A 24418-nucleotide genomic window follows, 5' to 3' on the forward strand; every position below is an offset into this window, starting at 1 on the left:
TATCGTATAGACAAAAAACATGAATTTCAATCATTCTCTCTATACTGTTTCCCGACTTCCGATTTATGATGACTGACAACAGACTACAATTTGAACACATCAACTTAGTCTCGGCTTGGCCAAGCGCTTAGGTATCATCACTAAATCATCGAGAGGCCCACAGATATCGCTTTTATCCCACTTTGGGTAAAAGGAATGGATAAACTTTGACTCAAATGCTCGCTTGCATTTATTGACCGAATCACACACAACGATAAGTTTTATAACACCAAGTTACTGGTGCGTTTACTTATTATCAATGTGCAACCGACCAAAAATAACAACTCACATGTCTCGGTTTCAAGAATATACAATATTATCGTCTCACTAATCACTCGTGATAAAACCATGAAGTGATCCAAGTGAGCGTGGGTTTAATCCAATACTCTAATCTTATCAAAGCATTCATGAACTCTGCAGCAAACTTGTGCCATGTCTAAACTCTTCAGACAATCTACAGACAGATTCATGACAGTCTTCCTTCATACCTACTCCCAACGTATGACCGACTGTGGATGTTTGAATAACCTAGTTATTCTGGAAGTCAAAACATGCAAACTGAAACATAATAATAATACTTAATCCTATATGGCCCCAAACTTGTGAGAGTAAATAAAACACTTCTATTTATCCACCATATTGATTACTCATTATTATCGTTTAATGTTTCGGATAGTCAACTCATTACTTGAATTACAACAACAATTGTCCCATGCTCTAAGCATGCACACCTTGTTTCCTATGGTCCATTCTTTGTGAAATAGATCAATTGAAAACTTTTCCAATGATTCTCATTTCACAATTCCTTAATCCCCATCGTTAGTGTAAGAACACAAGGTTCTTGCCACTACTAGAATATGCTAGATTCTAACATCTTATGCAATGATCCTTCGGTAAAGTCATAACACAAAAGTCACCATGACTTGGCTAATGAAATTATGAAGTACTCTCTTAGAAATTGTTACAATACAATTCCATAGACGTGAAGTCGCACATTCAAAGTACATTCCTTTGAACATCCTTCTTGCATAAAGTTTTCTAATCTAGACACATAATCTCAATATCCAAACCCCCAATATGGAAACATTTCCACATTTGCCATATGACAACTCATTCTTAATAGAATCTTATCTATTCATAATAATGTCTATGGTCCATCCAATACCATACTCCCAACTACTCACAAGCGACCAATCCTCAGCGAACTTTGGATCGTCCTTTGAAAGTTGTTTAATTATTTTAGTCAAAACCAATTCTAGTCCCTCTTTCCCTCTAAATGCGCTAGACATTTGGAAAATTTTAGAATGGTAAAATACTATAGCATTTGTAATCGATCCTATACCCAAAGCGTATGGGACACGATGCATAATGTCTTACATAAAGATATGATACTTTACCAATCTTTTGCCATAATATTTTATGTGTCATGTTCTCATAATTCGAACTATGAAGAGGGATGCCGTAATCATAATCGTTTTAAGAACACACAATGTATCCTTTGACTGAAAATATTAAAATTTCTTAATCTAAGCTTTAGATTTTGAAACGGAGTATAATATTCTCTCCCTTAATTATAGCAAAACAACTTTTCAACCCATGCAACTTTGCAAATTGAATCTTTGTTTTTCTATAATTAATATTGCTAACTTGCAATACTTTCCATAATAATCATACAATCATAACTTTTATGCTCCCACTATCATGATGATTACTATAAAACATAACACTTATGCTCCCACTAGCTTCGACATGTATTCATAAACATCTTAACTTTCAGAAAGACAATAACTATTGAATTTCTTAAGTCCATGTTTCTAATACTTAGTGCTTTGATAATCTTTTATCAAGGCTTCTTGAACTTATACACCTTTGCCTTAGATAGTTCATATGTGTGTCTTAACAATTAAGACTAATTGCCAAACCTCACAATTCAAATTTTGGAAAGGGATACCGTAACCATGATCGAATTCGAGAATGCAATTTTACAATCACTATCTTCTTAAAATCTTTCTCAGTGAAAGCATTTCCTCACAATCATTTTCATGAAGGAGGAAATCTTATGACACTTAGATTTAAATGGTGTATTTGTTCCTATCCATGTGAATTTGTTAAAACCAAAGTTTATGACAAATTCAAACTCATATGGACTGTCCTTTCTTAATCTTGATTTCTTGCCTTATGGTAGCACAGCTGCCCACCACGTCTTCCAAGTAGTTAAGCAGCTCACCCTTTCTTATCAATGTACTTTCATTGATCAAGGTCCTTGCTTTTTATGCATTCAAATGAGAATACATAGAACTCACATGCATAATTAACTCGATTGGATTGGCACAGAATCAAAATAATGTCAACACGATAGGTTGTAAACCTCAACTCGTGCGCTAGTGATGATCGATAAGGTTTATTTGATTTGTTCTTGAAACCTTTTCAAAACATTAAAACTCCCACTGACCTCTTGACATATATGATTCTCTTTGTCAAGAAACATTTCTTGACAATCAAATATTCAAGAGTCAGTGCAGTTATTATCAAGACAAGAACACTTCACAAGTTGATCCTAGTTGGTCTTTGTCTTATCCTAGACATCACAACTTACCAATCTCAAATGTACAAGAATAAGAAAACTTTTCCAAGTTCCATATTTGATGAGTGTTATAAACCTACTTAAAACTTTTCACTCAATGTCACAATCTTGACTTTAAGACTTGATATTGGAACGAAGTATGATTGACTTCTTGATTTAACCATTTCTACAATACTTGATTCCTCTTCTTAGACATGCAATTGCACTAAGACTCACTTAGAGGATCTATTGAGACATGGTTCTTAATCTTTAAGACTTATCATAAAACACAATAAAAGGTACTCTCCCTTCTTCCTAGAAAAGAGAAACTTTTATCTTTCTGCCTACTCGATTCTTCTTTATTCGTTCTACTATTCATTGAAACTCTTTCAATCAATCTCAGAATTACACTTAATCTTATAAGTATAATCACATTTACTAAACTTTAGTAAATCATGACGAATATCTTTGTCACTCTTGTGGTGGACTTGATCAACGCACAACCTAGTGTACTTGATCTCCTAGTCCTTCAACTGACACTTTGCCAAAGAATTAGTCTAAGTTTCCCAAATGTGAAAGTTTTTGTAACGCCTGCAGATCCGGGCTAGTCAATTTAGAGGCAATAGGGGTCGAAAACGACTTTTCGACAAAAAGATTATTTAGAATAAATAATCTTAACCAAGTTGTAGAATATGTCACAGGGTTTCCGTACATATAAAGAACGCCGAAATCCGAGTTATAACGAAGAAGTTATGACCCGTCGAAGTTTCGCGTCAGAACCGGCACGGCGCCGAGAAGCGTAAATAGTAAATTTATGATAGAGCGAGATTTAGATTTAGCGCTCTAAACGAAAGTCGTAGAATATGTTAAACTAAGAACTTCGATAAAAAGAACGCCCAAATCTGACTTCGTATGAAGAAGTTACGATTTTTCGAAGTTTCGGATTAGCAGTGTACAGTCCGAAATTCAAATATTAGATCGAGCGATTTTTAGCTGACGCAACCTAAACGAGAATTGAAGATCTCATTATTAGTAGTGTAACAATAAAAAGACAGACGAAAATGGACATCGGATGAAGAAGTTATGAGATTTTAACGGACCAATCCTGTCCCGACCTGTTAAAAATATAACTTTAAAAATAAAGTCAAAATTAGCCGACGGAGTCTAAACGAAAGTTGTAGAGTACGTCTCCACCTACGCGTGGATATAAATAACGTCAAAAACGGAGTTCGTATGAACGAGTTACAAATTATAATAGCATATTTACGTATTAAAATAAAGTATAAATCATATATACGTACACATATATATACATATGTATATATCATTAGAAAGGTATCGACGATGCGGTCATTATAAGACTAATGTTGAGTTCTTTCGACATTAGTTTAGTGCAAATATCATTAAATCTATTTAAAATAGTATTATAAAGGGGTGTTTAGTTGTTTATATAACTATAAGGTCATTAAGTAATTATGGAGGGTAGTTTTTGTAAATTCAATTACTATAAATAAGAGGCTTGGGCTCTCATATTTCTTGCACCATTCTCTTGATTCAAGAGTCTTTCTCTCCTTATCCCCCGAGCATTTCGGTCCCTCGTGATTCGACTTCTCTTTCTGTAGTTTTAGTATAGTAAGGTGAGCGCTGAAGCGCTGCACGAATCTTTCTTAGAAAGATTCAGCGACGAAGTTCTGCCCCTACAGAGCCCGACTCCTAGCTAAAATCCCCTTGTAAGTAAGTTATGCTTATCCTATTTTAAATATAGTTTATATTTAAAATTAGGATTGTTATTATAAATTTATAATAAATATTTGAGCTATTATTATGAATTATATAAGTGTCGTTATAATATCTTTTTAACTACTCGCGGTACGGGGAATCTGGTTTAAAGGGCCGCATAGGGTTGTTGGATTTCAGAAGTGCTATATGCCAAAATGGTCCTGCCCTCCGGTGTTTTATGTCTGGCCCCTGTCTGTACATAGTGGTTGGAAAGTATTGTTTAAACGCTTATATAATAATAATAATAAGACTAATAATTAGTCACGGTAAATCTTAGACTAAAATCTAGTGGTAATAATACTAGGTTTCGTCGAAGGAAATTATTTTAAAGTAAACGAAGCGCTGTCCGAGTACCGAGTCACCACCTTCTCAAGTGAGTGCATGGTCCCTTTCATCTTACACATAGATATGAAGTATTTTAATATAAATTACGTGTTATGTGTGCATATTGTCTTAATACTTGCTGTCTATGCTGGTGAAAGATTTTTATACATGTTTTAAATGATGTAAACTGTATAAAGTATTTTATATCTACAAAATATGTTGCGTAAAACATGAGTAGATGAATGATGAGGGATAAAAGTTGAAATACAGGAACATTAGTAGTACGGACCTAGTGCCCTATAGGTAATACATTGGCAGCAGTGGACCAAGTACCCTATAGATGAGCACTGGCAGCTGCGCCACAACCCGTAGATGTTTTAGATCTACGGTAAACGTCCTAGCAGCTGCGCTCTAAGGACAGTATCAACAGCTGTGCCTAATAGGGAGCCTTATGACCATGACAGTGGCGTTAAAAGGTCAATACCGGCAGAAGCGCCTCATAGGAAATGTCCCAATTCTGGCAGCTGTGCCTAAGTGACAAGATTAGCAGTTGCGCTTGACCAAAGTGTCATTGGCAACAATGGACTTCATGTTGTTTCCTTAGGATGATCCTTAGGAATGAATGAATGAGAAATAGCTGATTCTTAGGGTAGATCCTTAAGAATAAAGAAGATAATGGGGATGGGTAATTGGGTTGATTATTTGATTGTTTAAACATAATAATTATATTATTGTGGGTTGAAAACCCTATGTACTCACCAGGTTTCCCAACCTGACCCACTCAGTTTATTTATATCACAGGTGTTGATATGAAGTGACATTACACTGAGAGATTTAAAGAGATGTAGATCACTAGTGTAAATAATTGTAAGTTCTGTTTATGCTTATGTTTCTGTATTAACGATGACATCTCAAACGTTTTAAAATGAAATAAATACGTTTCTTCGAAAATGTTTTAATAACGTATTTACCATGTTTTTCTGGGAACAAATTCCGCAACATTTTTATAAAATGAAGTACTCTGATTTTTATAAAGCATAAACAACATCCCCCTCTGGCACGTATCACAATATTGTCCGCTTTGGGCCACTCGGCACGAGGACTTCCCAGGGGGTCACCCATCCTGGTACTACTCCCGCCCGAGCACGCTTAACTACAGAGTTCTTATGGGATCTGCTGCCCTCACGGATTTAAAACGCGTTGTGATAGGGAAGGTATCCACACCCCTTATAAGGAATGCTTAGTTCTCCTTCCCAGTCGATGTGGGATCAGATCTAACCCACTTTCACCCCCCATTATAGGGTTCGACGTCCCCATCGAACACATCGACCCGTGCCCTAGCTCTGATACCATTTGTAACATCCCCCTCTGGCACGTATCACAATATTGTCCGCTTTGGGCCACTCGGCACGAGGACTTCCCAGGGGGTCACCCATCCTGGTACTACTCCCGCCCGAGCACGCTTAACTACAGAGTTCTTATTGGATCTGCTGCCCTCACGGATTTAAAACGCGTTGTGATAGGGAAGGTATCCACACCCCTTATAAGGAATGCTTAGTTCTCCTTCCCAGTCGATGTGGGATCAGATCTAACCCACTTCAAAGTAGGTTAGATCTGATCCCACATCGGCTTGGAAGGAGAACGAAACATTTCCTTATAAAGGGGTGTGGATACCTTCCTTGTCACAACGCGTTTTAAAGCCGTGAGGGCAGCAGATCCCATAAGAACTCTGCAGTTAAGCGTGCTCGGGTGAGAGTAGTACCAGGATGGGTGACCCCCTGGGAAGTCCTCGTGCCGAGTGGCCCAAAGCGGACAATATTGTGATACGTGCCAGAGGGGGATGTTACAAATGGTATCAGAGCTAGGGCACGGGTCGATGTGTTCGACAGGGACGTCGAACCCTATAATGGGGGGTGAAAGTGGGTTAGATCTGATCCCACATCGGCTTGGAAGGAGAACGAAACATTTCCTTATAAAGGGGTGTGGATACCTTCCTTGTCACAACGCGTTTTAAAGCCGTGAGGGCAGCAGATCCCATAAGAACTCTGCAGTTAAGCGTGCTCGGGCGAGAGTAGTACCAGGATGGGTGACCCCCTGGGAAGTCCTCGTGCCGAGTGGCCCAAAGCGGACAATATTGTGATACGTGCCAGAGGGGGATGTTACAGTTTTCCATTCATCATACAATACACATTGCATGATTCCAAGATTCTGTCCAATTGAAACTTGGGCGATGAGAAACTCTCCCTATTTGGTACACTTTTGACATTACCATAATTAAGAATCAAATCCATTTTGCTAATAATAGAAGTACATGAACATCAATTTTTCATATATTTCATTGTAAGGATAAATAAATAAGACAAAATCAAAATTTATTTTATTGCGGAAAAAACTTGTCCTTACAATGCAATTCAACTGAAAAACTATGTTGACAATCTATTCTAACTCCAAGTTGTAGCTCAAGAATCCATTTCTTCATGATCAGATTCAGCTCACTTCTTTTCTCAAGCTTCCTCTCTTTTCTTCGATCCTACAAAACATCAAAATGTAATCTTATCACATCATGTATTAAGAATCAAGAATAGGAACTTAAAAGAGTTAGTTAATGGATTTTACCTGAAGCAGAGCCATACGTCTTGACTCTCCCATCTCTTAGATCTCTCAGGTAATTAGGGCAGCTTCGTCTCCAATGCCCCTTCTCTTGGCAATAAAAGCAAATAGACTCCTTTGGGACAACACATCGGACAATCACAGACTTAGTTCTTTCTGGACTTCCAATGTTGCCAGTGTCCATTGAAGTTTGGGAGTTTGATTCACTAGACAAATTTGCTTGACCAGCACGCCAAATCATTGCTGATTCAGCAGCTATAAGCAAATAGGTGAGATCAATTAGGGTCACGTCGTGGTCCATCATATAGTACTCTCTAACGAACTCACTATATGATTCAGGAAGTGACTGAAGAACCCAGTCAGCAGCCAACTCGCTTGAAATCTCGACACCCAACATGCTTAACCTATCAATGTGTGACTTCATCTCTAAGACGTGTGCACACACAGGTTTCCCATCTTCGTGTTTACTTGCCAAAAGGGCTTGAGTGAGCTTGAACTTTTCAAGCCCTTTGAACTTGTGGGTCAGGGAGAACAATTGGAGGAGGTGGAGGAAGTGAAGCATGAATCACATTTCCTTGATCGTATCTCGGAACGTCATCTTCATTTGGAAAGCTTGTTCCAAAGGATTTAGGAAGACCATTGTAAGATTCGAACATCTATAAAACGGGAGAAAATTCAAGTTATGTTGATTAGAATTCTTGATGTAACACCCAAATGAAACATCAAGCTAGGATCCAACACAATACTCTACAACCTAGAAGAGGGATGCCGTAATCTAGTTGCAGAATATTTGAAGGTAGGTAAATGACGATTTACCAATTTCCACCATGAAAAACGAAAGGGAAATTTAAGTTTTAAATGAATTGAAACTCCTAGATCTTTTGAGATTCATTGAACCTTTCAATGGCATGTTTAATCTTGATTATGCCCTACTATTTGTGACTGGGATGCCGAGGATCACAAACAAGGTGTGAATAACCATACGAATCACGTGGTGCACCCAATGCTACTATCACCTAATCAATGTGCCGGTTAGCCACACACGCTCCATTGATCTATGATAAGTATCGAGCCACCCTTCGCCACCAATGTCATCCCCAAATTAGTGTGTCGGTTAACCACACACGCTCCACTAACGTTTGACAAGGGTACGAAGTGTAATTCCATGGGTTAGCATACAATTTCACATTTTGCCTAAAGTAACTATGATTTGGGAATTTGAAAAAGCATTTAGTTACTTTGTACTTCATTATACTTATAATGGAAGGTTTCTGTCCTATCCTACCCGTTCGGCTAACGACCCTCCACTAGTCAAGAGTGCGGTGGGTAAGAGTGGATACCCATTCAATCGCCATTTTATAGGCAACTTCCTTAAACACCCCTTATAGACCAGCTTCGTGAATGAGGCCTACTAACGGTAAGACTGACTGTTTACTCATACATATATATAATATTAGACTTTTAATTTTATATATAGTATAGGGTGTATTTTACACTTTTAAAATACTAGGTGGTTTATCTTAGTAAATCATACCTTTAATTTAATTAATAAAACCATGAGGGTGAGATTTGAACTTTTCAAAATTAGGGTTTTGGAATTTAGACTTTCAAAATTAACTTTTAATCAACAATTTAAATTCCAAAACTTGAGGGCAAGTTTTGAAACTCTTCAAAACAATTAGGTTTTAATCTCACTTAAAATTTTCGAATTTAAGACATTTAAATTAAAATTTTAAATATTAAAAACTCTTGATTTAATAATTACCATAAATTAAACAATTAATTTAAATTATTAAATCACAAGGGATTATCTAGATCATGAGGATAATTACCAATTATACATCTAAGATATCCTAATCCCTTGAATCCCTCTCTAAATCTCGAAAATAAGGGATGGGATAATCAAAATCTTTAATTACCATATTTAACAATTAAAAGATTATTACAAGATATGGGATTATCCAAATCCCTAAAATTTACGATCTAACCTTGGGGAAGGAGGTAATTTCGAAATCCAAGGGTTGGATAACCCTAGATTTCAAAATCTTGGAGGCTAAGGAAAGGATTTGGGAAACCCTAGCAAAAATCGCCATCAAGGGTTTTGCAACCCTAATTGCGAAAATTACCTAGCCTTTAGGGTTTATTAGCCATAAACCCTAATATGTCAAGTTCACAAATTTGAATAAAAGCTAATAGAAAACAAAAACCAATGGCTCTGATACCACTGATGGGATTTATACAAACAATCCTATGTGTGCATGCAACCCTAGTATTGGATCTATGTTTTCACTATTAGTTATACAACTTTATAAACACAAAAGGAAACCTGGCATGCTACTATAATTTTCGAAATTCATATATAAAATTAGAATACATACCTTTTGTTGTTATATATCAATAACAACTAGTTCCTTGAATCTCCTTAGCTCTTGAAAGCAAGTACCACAAGTGTAGTACCTCTAATGGCTCACAAACACACTAGGTGAAAGGATGAATATGGGAGAGAGGAGAGAAGGTTATCTTACCCTAGATTTCGTCCCTTTTAGGGTTCCCCAAGGGTTGGACGAAATCTTAGTGCCTTAGGGTGCTATTTATACTTAAGGCTAACTAGGGTTTCAAGGTGTAAACCCTAATCCCTTAGCTTAGGGCCCAAGCAAGTCCATGGACTCCTTTCCTTAAGCCCTTGGATGAAAACTCATAGAACCTTCTAGGATTTTCGTTCAAGCCTTAATAAAGGTGATCCAATGGCCCAAAGCCTCAACTATTGAATAATTACAAAATAGCCCCTGCACTTTCAATCAGTTCCTTTAATCCCAAAATTAATTCTAAATTAATTTCTGATTAAATACTAATTAATAATATGATTCCAAATTAATATATTATTCATATAATATATTAATAAATCATATTTGTACCTTAATTTATTATTCTTAACAATAAACCAGCCTCTCTCCTCAACAATCATCCTGTCTAGTCACCAGTGTGAAGGCAACCCAAAAGGACCATGCACAATCGGGTCAAGTACATACCAAAATAGTTATGGACTTAGACATTAATCCAACAAAACTGTTGTTATTCTTGGATCTACAAACTTCTCTTGAAGTCCTCCTTCTTCCTCTTCTTCACACTAGCTTCAAACCACACAAGTTTACTCAAAAATGGCACTCAAACATTCACAAGGCTCAAGGTGGAGAGTTAGGGTTTTCTGGACGTTGAGGAGTGATAAGGAAGGTCATAGGGGCGTTATGTTCTTTAAATAGGGGGCAAACCCTTGAAATTAGGGTTTTCTTCAGATAACGCCTACTCGTTGAGTCGGTCTTCCGACTCGTCGAGTAGACTACTTAGTTCCCGCCCCGGATTCGATCTTACTCGACGAGTTGGGCCTTCATCTCGTCGAGTCCAAGGGTAAAAATTATAAAATTGACTTGATTAAATGCATACTTGGAACCGGGTGTTACAATACATGTCACAACAATAAGGCAGAAAGAGGTGTTAGTGACCATTAAAAATGTAAAGGTAATATATAATTTAAGAATAATATATCAAGTGTAAATTGTAGATTTATGATATTTATTTCAATGAAAAATATGTTGTTTGATTGTTAGGTTACATATATATATATATATATATATATATATATATATATATATATATATATATATACACACACACACACACACACATATATATATATATATATATATAATGATTTTGATAAGTTTGATCTAAATTTGATAATTGAAGCAGGTAGGAAAGATATGTGCTAACGATTTTGAATTTGTATTTCCCTCTAGAAACCAACCGTAGCCTCACAAAGCATTCCCTCATATCTGAATAGGTCTTAACATTTCCCAAAATTCAGGTACAAGAAGTTATGGATGCACTTCTTGAATAAATCTTCTAAATCGAATTTCATTTGTTAGTTGGATGTAGTGACCAAAATGCAAGATTTGTGAAAGTTCATTATTATTTATTAGTGTTAACCTTTAGCAAATTATGAAACTAATATTTTAGTTTTGTTCATAACATGTTTCTTTTTGTAATAATTTATTTGATCGGAAGATATGTATATGTGATTGAGTGTAGTCTGAAAAATCATATTTTAATTTTTTTAAGGAAAAATACGTTGAAATCAACCAAATTACAATGTCTGAATTTGATGCTTTTGGTTATGACAATTTACTTTATTTGTAATGTTTATCAAAATTATTTGCAGAATTTAATGTTGTTAGTACATGTAACAATTTATTGTTGTTTTTGATTTTACACGGCCAATATGAAAAGAGTCATATGAGTCTCCATGGGGGTTGATATACCGAACAAAGTCAATTTATAAAGCTACTACACAACATGTTTTAATCAAGAAGTCGCATTATGTTGTGATAAAACAAAGATCACATAGATCATTTATGTTAAATGTTACTATATTAAAAAACCAAAGTGCTCTAATATAAATATTAAATTCTTTTATCTAATAATTTTGGTTTAAAAACTCTAAATATGAATCTGACTAACATTTTTTTTTATTAAAATTCAACTTAAGACAAAACCACATATTAATATAATATATATTTAATTTATATTGTCGTGTTAAACACACGTCATAATCTAATATTACTTTATAGTAAAAACATTTGAAGTATTCACTTAGTAAATAGATCTCATATGATAGTAATAAAATGCATCAACATATGATCCAAATTTCACCTAACATGATAGATTTTTACGGGTTACCTAACGACCCAAGACATGACACTTGACATCGTTGTCGCATATTGAAACATTTTATTTATATATATTATTTATTTAACGTCATTAGATCATATCATTGTTTATTGGTGTTTTTCTTTGTACTCGTGGTGTTTGGTTTCTTCTTCATATATATTTAAATCAAATATAATACTTCGTCACAAAAAGCTAGGTTCACATAAAACAAAAAACATAGAGTGATAGATGATAGAGATACCATATTCAGTAGCATATTAAGACATCTGTTTCTTGTCAAGTTGGCAATGGAGAAAATTATTGTAAAGTTAATAACTAAATCACATAGTTAATGTATTGTAAGTTACGTAAAATAAAAAACCAGATTTAAAACAAAATTTAGAAATTCAGTTGATTAAAAATAAGATCCGACAAAAAAAAAGTTATAGGTACGGTTGATGGTGTACTTAAAAGAAAATTATTTGGTCCCACGTACAACTGGAATCCACCTCAAATGGAGAGATCCTCTATCTTCGTTATTTAATGATTCCACGACGCGACAATATAATAATTACTTATATTATTCAGGACTTATCACCCAAGTTATAAAAAATATAAAACTGCAGAAATGATAAATATTGTTTGTTGTTTTTTACGTGTAAGGTACAAAAAAATTATATTAGAAAAAAATACTCGTTATTTTAATTGATGGTTTAATTGTGGTTTGGTATTTATCGCGTTAATTTTAACAATTTAACTATTAAGTTTTTAAAAATAATAGTTTTACATAGGAGCCCATTTATGTAATTGTATCCTTTTATCAAACTAAAAGAATTATTTATGTAATTTTTTTTTCATTTTATTAAATTATTATACGTTAATTTTTTTAATTATTTTTTAGTTTTTTTTTATTGTATTATTTTTATTGTATTATTTTTATTGGATTATTATATATTAACAAATATTATTATTAATATATTCTAATTAAATATTATAAATATTATTTTATTAGATTATTACTTTGTTAATTAATAATTTTTTTAATTTCCTTTTTATTAGATTAACTTTTATTATTGGATTATTATATATTAATAAATATTATTTTTAACATATACTATTTATATATTAATTAATATTATTTTATTATATTACAACATTTTATTTAATTATTTTTAAAAAAATTTAATTGTTTTTATTTCTTTTAATTGTTTTCTTTATTATTTTAAATAAAAATCCCATCCACCCCACCCCTCCTATTTTATTTTAGATATTTGAAAGATAACATATTTTGGACAACATCACCACCATCATTCGATCACCACCACCATTGTAGAACCGTTTTCAACCCCTTTTACTATATATATATATATATATATATATATATATATATATATATATATATATATACTTTTCAGTAACTATTCATGAATTAAGATCATAGTGTGTATTTTAGTTTTTGCATATTTACATATATCTAATTTTATTATATATTTCAACAAACTTATGATTTCGACATACATAATTTCTCTAAAAATATTTCTACATGAATTACACTCCTGAGTACTTATTACTTTGTAGTCGGCCGAACGAGTATTGAATAGCAAGTTCTACAATCTCGCCACCACCTGCGGCGATTTTGGTGTTTTGAAAACCCTCGATCTAAAATTGTCGTCATCGATGACAATGTCAGTAACAATTGGTGAGTTGGAGGCTATTTGTTTTTTGGGGTTTGTTGCGCATTGTGTGGGTATTCGACCGGTGTAGCTTTCGTCGAGAATGCCCCACTATAGGTGATGATCGACGATTTCCAGCGAGATGATATGATGACACAAGGTAATAAAAGGAAACAAATGGAGGAATGGACCAGGAGTGTTTGGATCGGACCTCCTGGTAGTTTGAATTGTGGTGGTTGTAGTGGAATATGGTCGACTTAATGACAAATACAGATGATTCTAACGGATTGTGAATAGGTTGTCGCAGCTGATTGCTGACGGTGTTGAGTGGAACAAGTTGGCGGGGTTTCCTTCGGACCATCGATGAAGGTGATTGGCGTTTTTCCTGTCGATTTTCGACAACGGGAGGCGACGCTTTTGCATATTCTGATGACTTTGTAGTGGAACAAATAAAATTAAAAAGAATTAATATTATACATTATAAATTATTAATCCATCAAAATAATATTTATCATATATAAAAATAATAAATTAAAAGTAATAATCTAATAAAAATAATTATTCTAATAAAAAATTAAAAATAATTAATTAATAGAAATGAATAATCCAATAAATAATATTTATTAATATATAAATATTATATTTTAAAAGTAATATTAATTGCTATATAGTAATCCAACAAAATAGAATTAATCCATAAATGAAGACATTAAAAAAATAATAATCTTATAAAGTAATATTTATTAATATATAAATGTAATATATTAAAAATAATATTTATTAATATACAATAATCCAATAAAAAGAAATTAATAAAATAATTAATGTATATTAATTCAATAAAATTAAAAAGAAATATTATAGAAATGGTCCTTGTAGTTTGGTAACAAGATACAACTACATAAATGATTGATAGGGATAAAATTGTCATTTAAAAAAAAATTTAACAAACCAAGTTGTTAAACTTAAACATTATAGTGACTAAAACTATAATAAAACCAATCAATAAAAACTTTTTTTGTTAATAAATATTTTTTTAACATTACCCGAAGAAATCGACAAACCATATGGATCACTTATGCAGTTTTGTCCGTAAAAAATAAGAAGTTAAAAGTAGCAAGTTTTTTTTACTTGACCATTGAAGTTTTAGAAATATTATTTTGTAATTTAAATTAAAATCGTTCTAATTAAGTTTTCAAAATTGTTACTTTTTTTTTGCATTTAGTTATTCTTACTTGCTATATAGTATGTTTGTAGGTTTTCATAAACACGTTTATGTGGCATGTTAAGAAACAATTTTTTCGATCACCTTCATCCATGTGGCGTTAAGTGGCTTCGTCATTTGGGCATCTAGGCATCGGTCTTGGGGTGAAAAAACATAAAAACTTATGGTTGATAATATTTTTTTAAGTTTGTTAGCAAATTGAAAAAAAAAATCAATAGTTTGTTTAAAAAAAAAAAAAAAAAAAAAAAAAACTCCATTCACTTCGAAAGAAGACTATCCCAATAAGACTATTCCGTCAACCTCTCTTGTGTGTGTATGTGTTTTTAGGTGTTTGGATACATGCATTATAGATAAAACATATATTGTCAAGCAAAAAAACATTAAACATTACAAGAAGTAATAAAAAAAATCATTAAACTTTCTTATGAATAACAACATAAAGGTCGTGTTGCTTCTTTCTGATCTTCAATGCTTGCAGCAACACATTCAAGGGACTTCACAACTTTATCATCATTTCTGTTCTCCTTAGAAATACATATCATAACAAACTCCTTAATTTTACTCGCAAAATCACCATTTAATACTTCCAACCGTTTTCTCTTTCTTTTTGAGCTAAAAGGCTCCAAGCTTTGTCAACTTTAAACTAGAAGATGTAGAGCATTTTGTTTGTAATTTTGGGCTTGAGCAATAAGGACAACTAGGAATCATGGTATTGCGGGTTAGTTAGAGGAGGATTTGGAATATTAAGAGGCCATGGAGAAATTGGAGATGAATAAGCCATGGAGATGTTGATGATGAGAAAATAAGGTATGAAGGCTAAAGTTGGGAAATTGGTGTAGTAATGAGGAGCTAAAATGTTTGCTTTTAAATAAAAAACCACCAGAAGTATCATTAAATGTAGGACAAATGTCATAAAAGCCCTTAATTTTTCAAGAAATTGTCGGTTTTACCCTTTGATGTCTTTTGGGTTCATTAAAACAAGATATTTGATTTAATTTTTGCATTTATACCCTTTTAGAGGGTTTCCAAGTCAACTCCAGGTAACACATATAACCCATTTAACTCATTGAATCAAACATCCAGTTTTCTTTTTGATTCAAATCTATAAATCGAGAAAGTTTTCTTCTTGATTCAGACCTACAAATATAGACTTAAAAGGTAAACCATCATCTATACTCTACATAACTGGAGATGCAAACAACAACCCATCACCACCTCTTCGTCGTCTTCTTCAACTCAGTTCATCATTTTTAACAAAAACCTCACACACCTGAAATCCACCACTGTTATCATATCTGAAAACCACCATCACCACCATATCTACATTGACATGGTCCACTACCACCTTTCATTCTTGCCCATATCTAAACTTACCTCCTGTGATACTTTCCTCCTCTTCACCCCGTTCACCATGGTCATCATGGAAATACAAAGGAACACAAAATTACACGCATAACATACAAATCAGTAGCAAATCATACGTTGTGTGTGTTGTATGCAAATTTTAATCACAAGTTAGATATTAGTGAATCCCAAAATGGGTGTGTTATCGACGACGAAGACGTCTGAATCAAGCAATGAAGATGATGAACAAGTTCCGCCTTGACTCCAAGATATGAATCAGGTGGTGAATGTGATGAGCAGACGATGAACCCCTTTGCTCTGATTCATATTTTACTGATGCAGCCACTTGAGGTTCTTTAGGATTCATTCATTTCAATGATGGAACCCGATGAGTTTGAGCATGACGGCGACAAGGAAGCTCCTTATATCAATCTGGAGAATTAGAAGGGAAAGATGGTGCATGAGATCGATATGTTGGTTGAGGAAGAAAACTCTAATCAGCCACAAGCCCTAATCTTCAAAAATTATGGATGATTTTGATGGAGTCAGGTAAACATAAGAAAGGGAGGCGAGGTTTGTGAGTATAATGAAGATGTAAAGATGTGCGTCGATGTCATGGGGTGGAGCTACGCCGGTGGACCGACTCTGGTTGTAGATGATGTTAATGACGAATCTAAGGAGTCGATTTTAGAGGAGCTCCAACACTCTTTTCCTAGGTTTCATGGTGGCTAGGGGAAACATGGGGGGGGGGGGGGGTGTTAGGGTTCGATTCAGAAGGAAGAGGAAAGGAAACCAACGTGGTTTGTTTCATTGCACCATAAAAGAAGAAGAAGAAGAATGGTGAACAGAAGAAGGATGTATGGAGAAGAAGATGACGATGGGTGGGGTAAGTATAACCGGGTAATCAGTTGTTTACCTGTTAAATGGCGATTTTGACACAATTAGTCTAAATATCCGGCTTTATCGAACACAAAAGACACCAAAGGGTAAAACCCACAATTTCTTGAAAACTTAAGGGCTTTTATTGATGGGTTTTATACAAATAATCCTATGTGTGCATGCAACCCTAGAAATCGGATCTATGTTTTCACTATTAGATACACAACATTATGAACACATGAAGAACCCTAGCATGTCCTATGAATTTCGAAAATCATAACTAGAGATGGTTTACATGCCTCTTGTTGTTATGTAGTAATAACAACTTAAATCTTGATTCTCATTATCCTTGAAAGCAAGTACCACAAGTGTAGTACCTCGAATGACTCACAAACACCAAGAGCAAATGGAGAGGCAAGAAAGAGAGGGAGGAGGCTACAAAATTCGGCCTTAGGATTCTTAGAGAAGCAAGTGACCGGTTTATGTAGCCTAGGGGCCTTATTTATACTGTGAGCAGCTAGGGTTTCCTCCAAAACCCTAATGGACAGCTTAGACATTAAGCAGCCCATGGAACCTTCTGGAATAAGGCCATGGACGAAAATATGATGGGCTCCCATCATAATTTCGTTCATCCCTTTGTCCCATTGGGTTTCCCACCCCAAAATCCAACTATCACACATTTGACAGTTTAAGTCCCTTTATTCAATTAATCTCTTTTAGTCACCAAATTAATTCTTAATTAATTTATGACTAATATTAATTAAATAATATGATTTCTCTTTTAATATATTATTCTTATAATATATTAATAAATCATAATAACCTCTTTCACTATTATTTCTCCAGTCAAATTGCTTTGGTGAAGGCAACCCAAAAGGACCATGCACAAAACGGGTCAAGTACTTACTAAATATGGTTACAGGCTTAGACACTAATCCAATATTTATGACATTAGCCCTTAAATGTAAAGTTAATTGTAACGCCCGTAGATCCGGGCTAGTCAATTTAGAGACGATAAGCATCAAAAATGACTTTTTGATGGAATATTATTTAGAAGGATTAATCTTAACCAAGTTGTAGTATATGTCACAAGGTATCCGTGCATATAAAGAACGTCAAAATCCGAGTTATAACGAAGAAGTTATGACTTGTCGAAGTTTCGCGACAGAACCGACACGACTTAGTGCGACCCAGCGCGACGTAAATAGTGAATTTAAGGTAGATAGATATCTATCCTTAGTGATCTAAACGAGAGTCGAAGATGTCTTCGATAGTAGTCCAACGATAAAAAGACAGATGAAAATGGAGTTCAGATGAAGGAGTTATGAATTTCGAACGGAGTTTTCCTGTCCCGGCCTACTAAAGATAATATATAAGTAATATATTTATAATATATTAAAAATAAAGTCAAAATTAGCCAATGGAGTCTAAAAGAGAGTTGTAGAGCATAATCTCACCTACGCGTCGATATAAAGAACGTCGAAAACGGAGTTCGTATGTGAAAGTTATGAATTTCTAAAGGTCGGGGCGCGAAACCCCAAAACTGTCAGATACCACGACGTGGCAAGCAGTGCCACGACGTGGCAATTCTGACACCTCCGGGAGTCCCCCAGATGCAACTTGCGATGACGCATGCAGTGACGACCAAGCCCACGACGTGGAAAAAGGTGCCACGACGTGGCAAGAACAGATTTTGCCCTATAAATAGATTTGAAGGGTCAACCGAGTTTGGTTGCTCATTCTCTCATCTCTCTCCCATGTTACATCGTTTTACGTGCAATTTTAACCCCCCGAAGCCCCAGTATCATCTCGAGACCCGAAGCAAGTCCCGAAGCCCGAAGATCCCAAGAAGAAAAAGAGTTTCCGAGCCGAAGCTCTGCCCGCGAGAAACTCGGTGTGTGAAGTGATCCCGGTTTCACCTAAGAATACTACCATTGCAAGCCGTAGTGCTGTCCGATCATCTTCTGATCAAGTGAGTGTGTGGTCACTTTCTTCTAACACATAAATATTAAGTATTTGCTTTGAAATACGTGCTATGTGTTTATATATTGTTGTTTATTTGAGATGTTGGTGGAATGCATGAACTATATAGGTTTTAATGAGTTAAACTGTATATGCATTTTGTAACTACAAATATGTTGGGTAGGACATGGGTAGATGAGATCCACGAGTATGGATCAGATCAAGAGATTAGTTTAGATCCGTGAGTAGGGATCAGATCAAGAGGCTAGTTTTAGATCCGTGAGTATGGATTAGACCAAGAGGTTAGTTTTAGATCCAGGAGTATGGATCAGGTAAAGAGATAAAACTTGTTATTAGTCCGGGAGTATGGATTAAGACTAAGTTAATTGTCCCTAGTCCGGGAGTATGGATTGGGCACAGTTATTGATCCGGGAGTATGGATCAGACCAGGATTAAGGTATAGTTAATCATCCCTAGTTCGGGAGTATGGATTGGGCACAGTTTTAGATCCGAGAGTATGGATCAAACCAATAGGTAAACTTGTTATTAATCCGGGAGTATGGATTAATACATAGTTAATTGTCCCTAGTCCGGGAGTATGGATTGGGCACAGTTTTAGATCCGGGAGTATGGATCGGACCAAGAGATTAGTTTAGATCCGGGAGTATGGATTAGACCAAGAGGTTAGTTTTAGGTCGGAGAGTATGGATCAGGTGGAGAGATTAGTTTAGATCCGTGAGTAAGGATCATATAAAGAGGAAAAGTTTAGATACGAGAGTTTAGATCGTGGCGTTGTGAGGATCGATGGGGTGGGATAAGAGTTGCTTTTATATGGTGAAATTATATAATTTTGGATGTTCTATATATATTTATGTGATATAACATTGTGGGATGAAAACCCTATATGTTCACCAGACTCCCAAGCCTGACCCACTCAGTTTCCTTTGTATCACAGGTATCGATACGAAGATATATTTCACGGAGAGATTAAAGGAGATGTAAAATCTTTAGTGTAAATAATGTAAGTTCTATTTATGCTTATGTGTCTGTATCAGAACATGACATCCCGAGATTTTGTTATATAATGAAAATACATTTCTTTAAAGAAATGTTTTGATAAATCTTTATCATATTTTGGGAACAAATTCCGTAACTGTTTTCTTTAAAAGATTACTCTGATTTTAAAAACAAAGCATAAACAAATCGGTCTTTTCTGACCGTGAAATTGGGGATGTCACATTAATGACGGTAATAGGCATTGATATTTCATGCATTTAAAGCATGAGAACTCACCTAAACCTTGTAAACTAAAAGAGAAATTAAATTACCTCCTACCTTTTTATGCCTACAATTATTCCTACTCATTAAAATTATGACAAATCATCATTCAATTTAATATATTCTTAATATAGCCTTAATGAGTTAGTTAAAAAAATATGAAATGATGACACTTGTCATAATTTTATTGGGTATGAACATTTGTAGGCATAAAAAAGTAGGAAGAAATTTAATTTCTCTAACTAAAATGCCATCAAAATGTGTTCTTTCCATGCATTTAAAGCCGGAAAAGCCACCTAAGTGTTCTCTTTCAATGCATTTAACTTTTAAACTGAAAGTCCATCAAAATGTCTACTCGAGTATTAGTGTAAAGGTATTCTCCGTATATTAGGCAATAATGATGCATTAATCTTCAATTTATTTACAAACAACCAAGATTAGTAAGCATGTTCATATTATCATATACACAAGTTGCATAAATTGAATATTTCTCACACAAAAAATAACGTCTTCACCCTTCTGTGATAAGTACCAATTTGTTTTTGAATAAAGCAAGATTTGTGGTGGGATAAGAAAAGAAGCAAATAATTTTTTGAGTAAATGGAAAGAGATAACTGCAATGAATGAAAAAAAAAGGAATTTTCAAATAGCTTGGTGCCTTCCATTAGTACACCAAAAGGCGTTTAGCAAAACTCCACCTAAGTGACTCAATTAGTACAAATATACAAAACCTTTGTGCCTAGTTGAAGGTGGTGAAGGCTACGGATGCAAGATTGGAGAACACGATACTAGGGATGAGTGTTGGAACCGGGATCCCGCTTTTGGAACCGTTTTCGCCTCGGAACTGCCGATTCTGGAACCGGAACCGCCTATGTTCATTGTTACTAGTTATGGAACCGCCTTAAGCGGTTCCGGTTCTGGTTTTCATTGTTACAGAACCCCTACCCGCAAGGTTCCCACCGTAACCGGTTTATATATATATATATATATATATATATATATATATATATATATATATATGTGTGTGTGTGTGTGTGTGTGTGTGTATGTTACTTACACCGGTTTAGAATATATTGGTCCGATTTTGCCCGTATTTGGTCCGAACTGATTTGATTTGGATCAAAATAAATTGTTGTTTTATGGAGAAAAGTGACAAAATTAATGCAACCGGTTTACCTGCTCTCAAAACCTGAACCGTTGGTTCCGGGAATGGTTCCAAACATTTAAGAATTGCCTAGAGCGGTTCCAATTCCACTTTCTAAGAACCGCTGGTTCTGGTTCCGGTTCCGGTTCTCGCCAAATGAGATGGGTACCCGCTTATGTTCATCCCTACACGATACTACTCCTTGAGATGTTTAAGTATATGTGAGTATATGTTTGTAGTTTAAGGATATTTTCTTTGTTTATTTTTGAATTTTTAAGAATATGTTTTCGATTACTTATATATATATATATATATATATATATATATATATATATATATATATATATATATATATATATATAGGGCTAGGTTATAATGTGGATGAACAACTATTGTACGGACGTGTGGACAATGCTATTCTATGAGAATTAGTAAGAGAATAAGTTGTTTAGTTATGCGAATACATTCAACCTCACGCAAATATCGTCATTTTCATGCATTCTTACTAATTATTATTCATTTTTGTTCTTACACATCGTTTTCACTCATATTCATTCTTATAGTATACGATGTAATAAACATTCTGACAGAACAAGAATAATAATAAAAAGTCTATAATAACCTTATAGACGGTTTAATTAGTGAAAATGTATGATAATAAGAATACTTATGTAAGAATGAACGTATTCATATTATCAAACAATCTATTTTCTTTGTCATTCTCACAAACTAGTACTGTCCACACGTCCGCACAATAGATGTCAATCGACATTTGAACCTAGCTCTCTCTCTCTCTCTATATATACATATATATATATATATATATATATATACATATATATATATATATACACACACACACACACACACACACACATATATATATATATATATATATATATATATATATATATATATGACATGTTCATGTTCCATGAATGTTATTCATTTTGGGTGTGAAGACTTGATCAAATGTGCTTGAGCATCCCAACTAACCATCTAGATTTTGAATGGAGCATCTAGAATTCAATGGAGCATCTATAATTCAATGGAGTATCTGGATATTGAATGAAGCATCTAAAATTCAATGGAGCATTTAGAATTAAATGAAGCATCAAGAACTTAATGGAACATTGGGAAGCACAATGGAGCATCTAGAAACTCAATGGAGCATTTGGAGTTCAGATGGAACATCTAATAGAAGACTAAAGCATCAAAAGAAGCGTCATGCATGCAATACACCAACAAGTGACAAGGTGCACCATTATTGGTCAAGGTGTTCCATCTTGTGGTCATAATGTGCCATCTTGATGATTATGATGAGCTTCTGAGTGTTGATGTGTTTCTTATGTACTACTGGAAGGATGATACTTCGCCAAAGGGAAGGATGCACCATTGGTGATGCTTGGTGCATCATTATCTTGGATGATGTGCCCCTCTAGTTTTGAGGGTGCCTAGGGTGTTCTATGATATCCCAAGTTGCTCAGATGTTAAAGGTGCTCAAGTTAGATGCTCTCCTATGGACCATGATGTGCACTTTTGGAATCACGTTGCTCTCCAAGGGAATGGTTGGTGCTCATGTATTGTCTCTCATGGTTGAAGGTTCTAGAAGAGCTCACATGGAATTTTATGATTAGTTGGAAATTAGGGCATCCTCTTCATGGGCTAATTATGGATGAGTTTGACCCATAAGAATTAGGGTTTCCCATTATTGCCTATAAATAGGCTCATATCCCCATTCTTTATTCCTTACGCACCCAAAATTTCAAGAGAGCAATCATTATGAGATTGAGATTTGAGAGCACATCCTTTGGAGTAGTAGTAAGCAAGAGGGATTCTTTTGTTTTAAGAGATCAAGTGAGGTGTAACATTTGTGTGTGATTGTAGTTGTTCATGGAAGTTTAATAAAATCCTCTCTCTCTTTCTTTCTTTCCCTCTCTCTTTCTCTTGTTCACCTGTGGATGTAGGTCACTTTAACTGAACCACGTTAAATATTGTGTTCAGTTTTTTATTTTAGCTTTCAAAAGTTTTATTCCAAAAGTTTGACCGAAGTTTGTTTATCGTTTTTCTGAATTTCTAACTTGTTTTGTTATTTACCCAACACTCTGGTATTAGATCCATGGCTGAAGATGGGAGAGTTAGGATCGAAAAATTCAGTGGTCACGATTTTGGTTACTGGAAAAATGCAAATCGAAGACTATATCTACCACAAGAATTTACATCAACGTTTGTCCAAAGAGAAACCTTTTCTTATAAAGTAGGAGGATTAGGATTTTTTATATTGGCATGCACTTGATGTGGTGAGATTATCCTTGTCAAAGAATGTAGCTTATGACATTGTCAATGAGAAGACTATCCATAAGTTGATCAATGTGCTATCTAACATGTATGAAAAACCTTTAGCAACAGGTAAGGTTCATTTGATTCGAAAGTTGATAAATTTGAAGATGAAGGAAGGTGGATCAGTGAGTGATCATTTTAATGAATTCAATTCAATCTTGTCAAGACTAATGTCAGTTGAGATTAAATTTGAAGATGATGTCCAGTAATTGCTACTATTATCATCTTCGCCTTATAGTTGGTTCGATACAGTGACAATAGTTAGCAACTCAACCAGAGGTGTTAAGCTGACAGTTGAAGGCATTCGCGATTTAATCCTTGGTGAGGATGTGTGTAGACGGAGTGTTGGAGAAGCTTTCAATATTCTTCTGAGTATTAAAGACATAGGAAAGGAGTTCAATAAAAGGGGTTGGGGTAGTCGATAACCAAAGTCGAGAAGGAGACAGGAGCGAGGTTATGTGTCTCAAAGGTGGTTCACTTGACCTACCAATTATTATTATTATTATTATTATTATTATTATTATTATTATTATTATTATTATTATTATAACAAG

At 34.5% G+C, this 24418-nt stretch overlaps 1 pseudogene; it reads right to left on the bottom strand.

Annotated features, from left to right (window-relative positions):
* Window positions 1-5790: 5790 nt before the first annotated feature.
* On the bottom strand, window positions 5791-5908 carry LOC145049189 (5S ribosomal RNA; annotated as a pseudogene).
* Between the last annotated feature and the right edge of the window lie 18510 nt (window positions 5909-24418).

This window comes from Lactuca serriola, chromosome 4, assembly GCF_051521515.1.
Source record: "Lactuca serriola cultivar US96UC23 chromosome 4, Lser_US96UC23_V15, whole genome shotgun sequence".
NCBI lineage: Eukaryota > Viridiplantae > Streptophyta > Magnoliopsida > Asterales > Asteraceae > Lactuca > Lactuca serriola.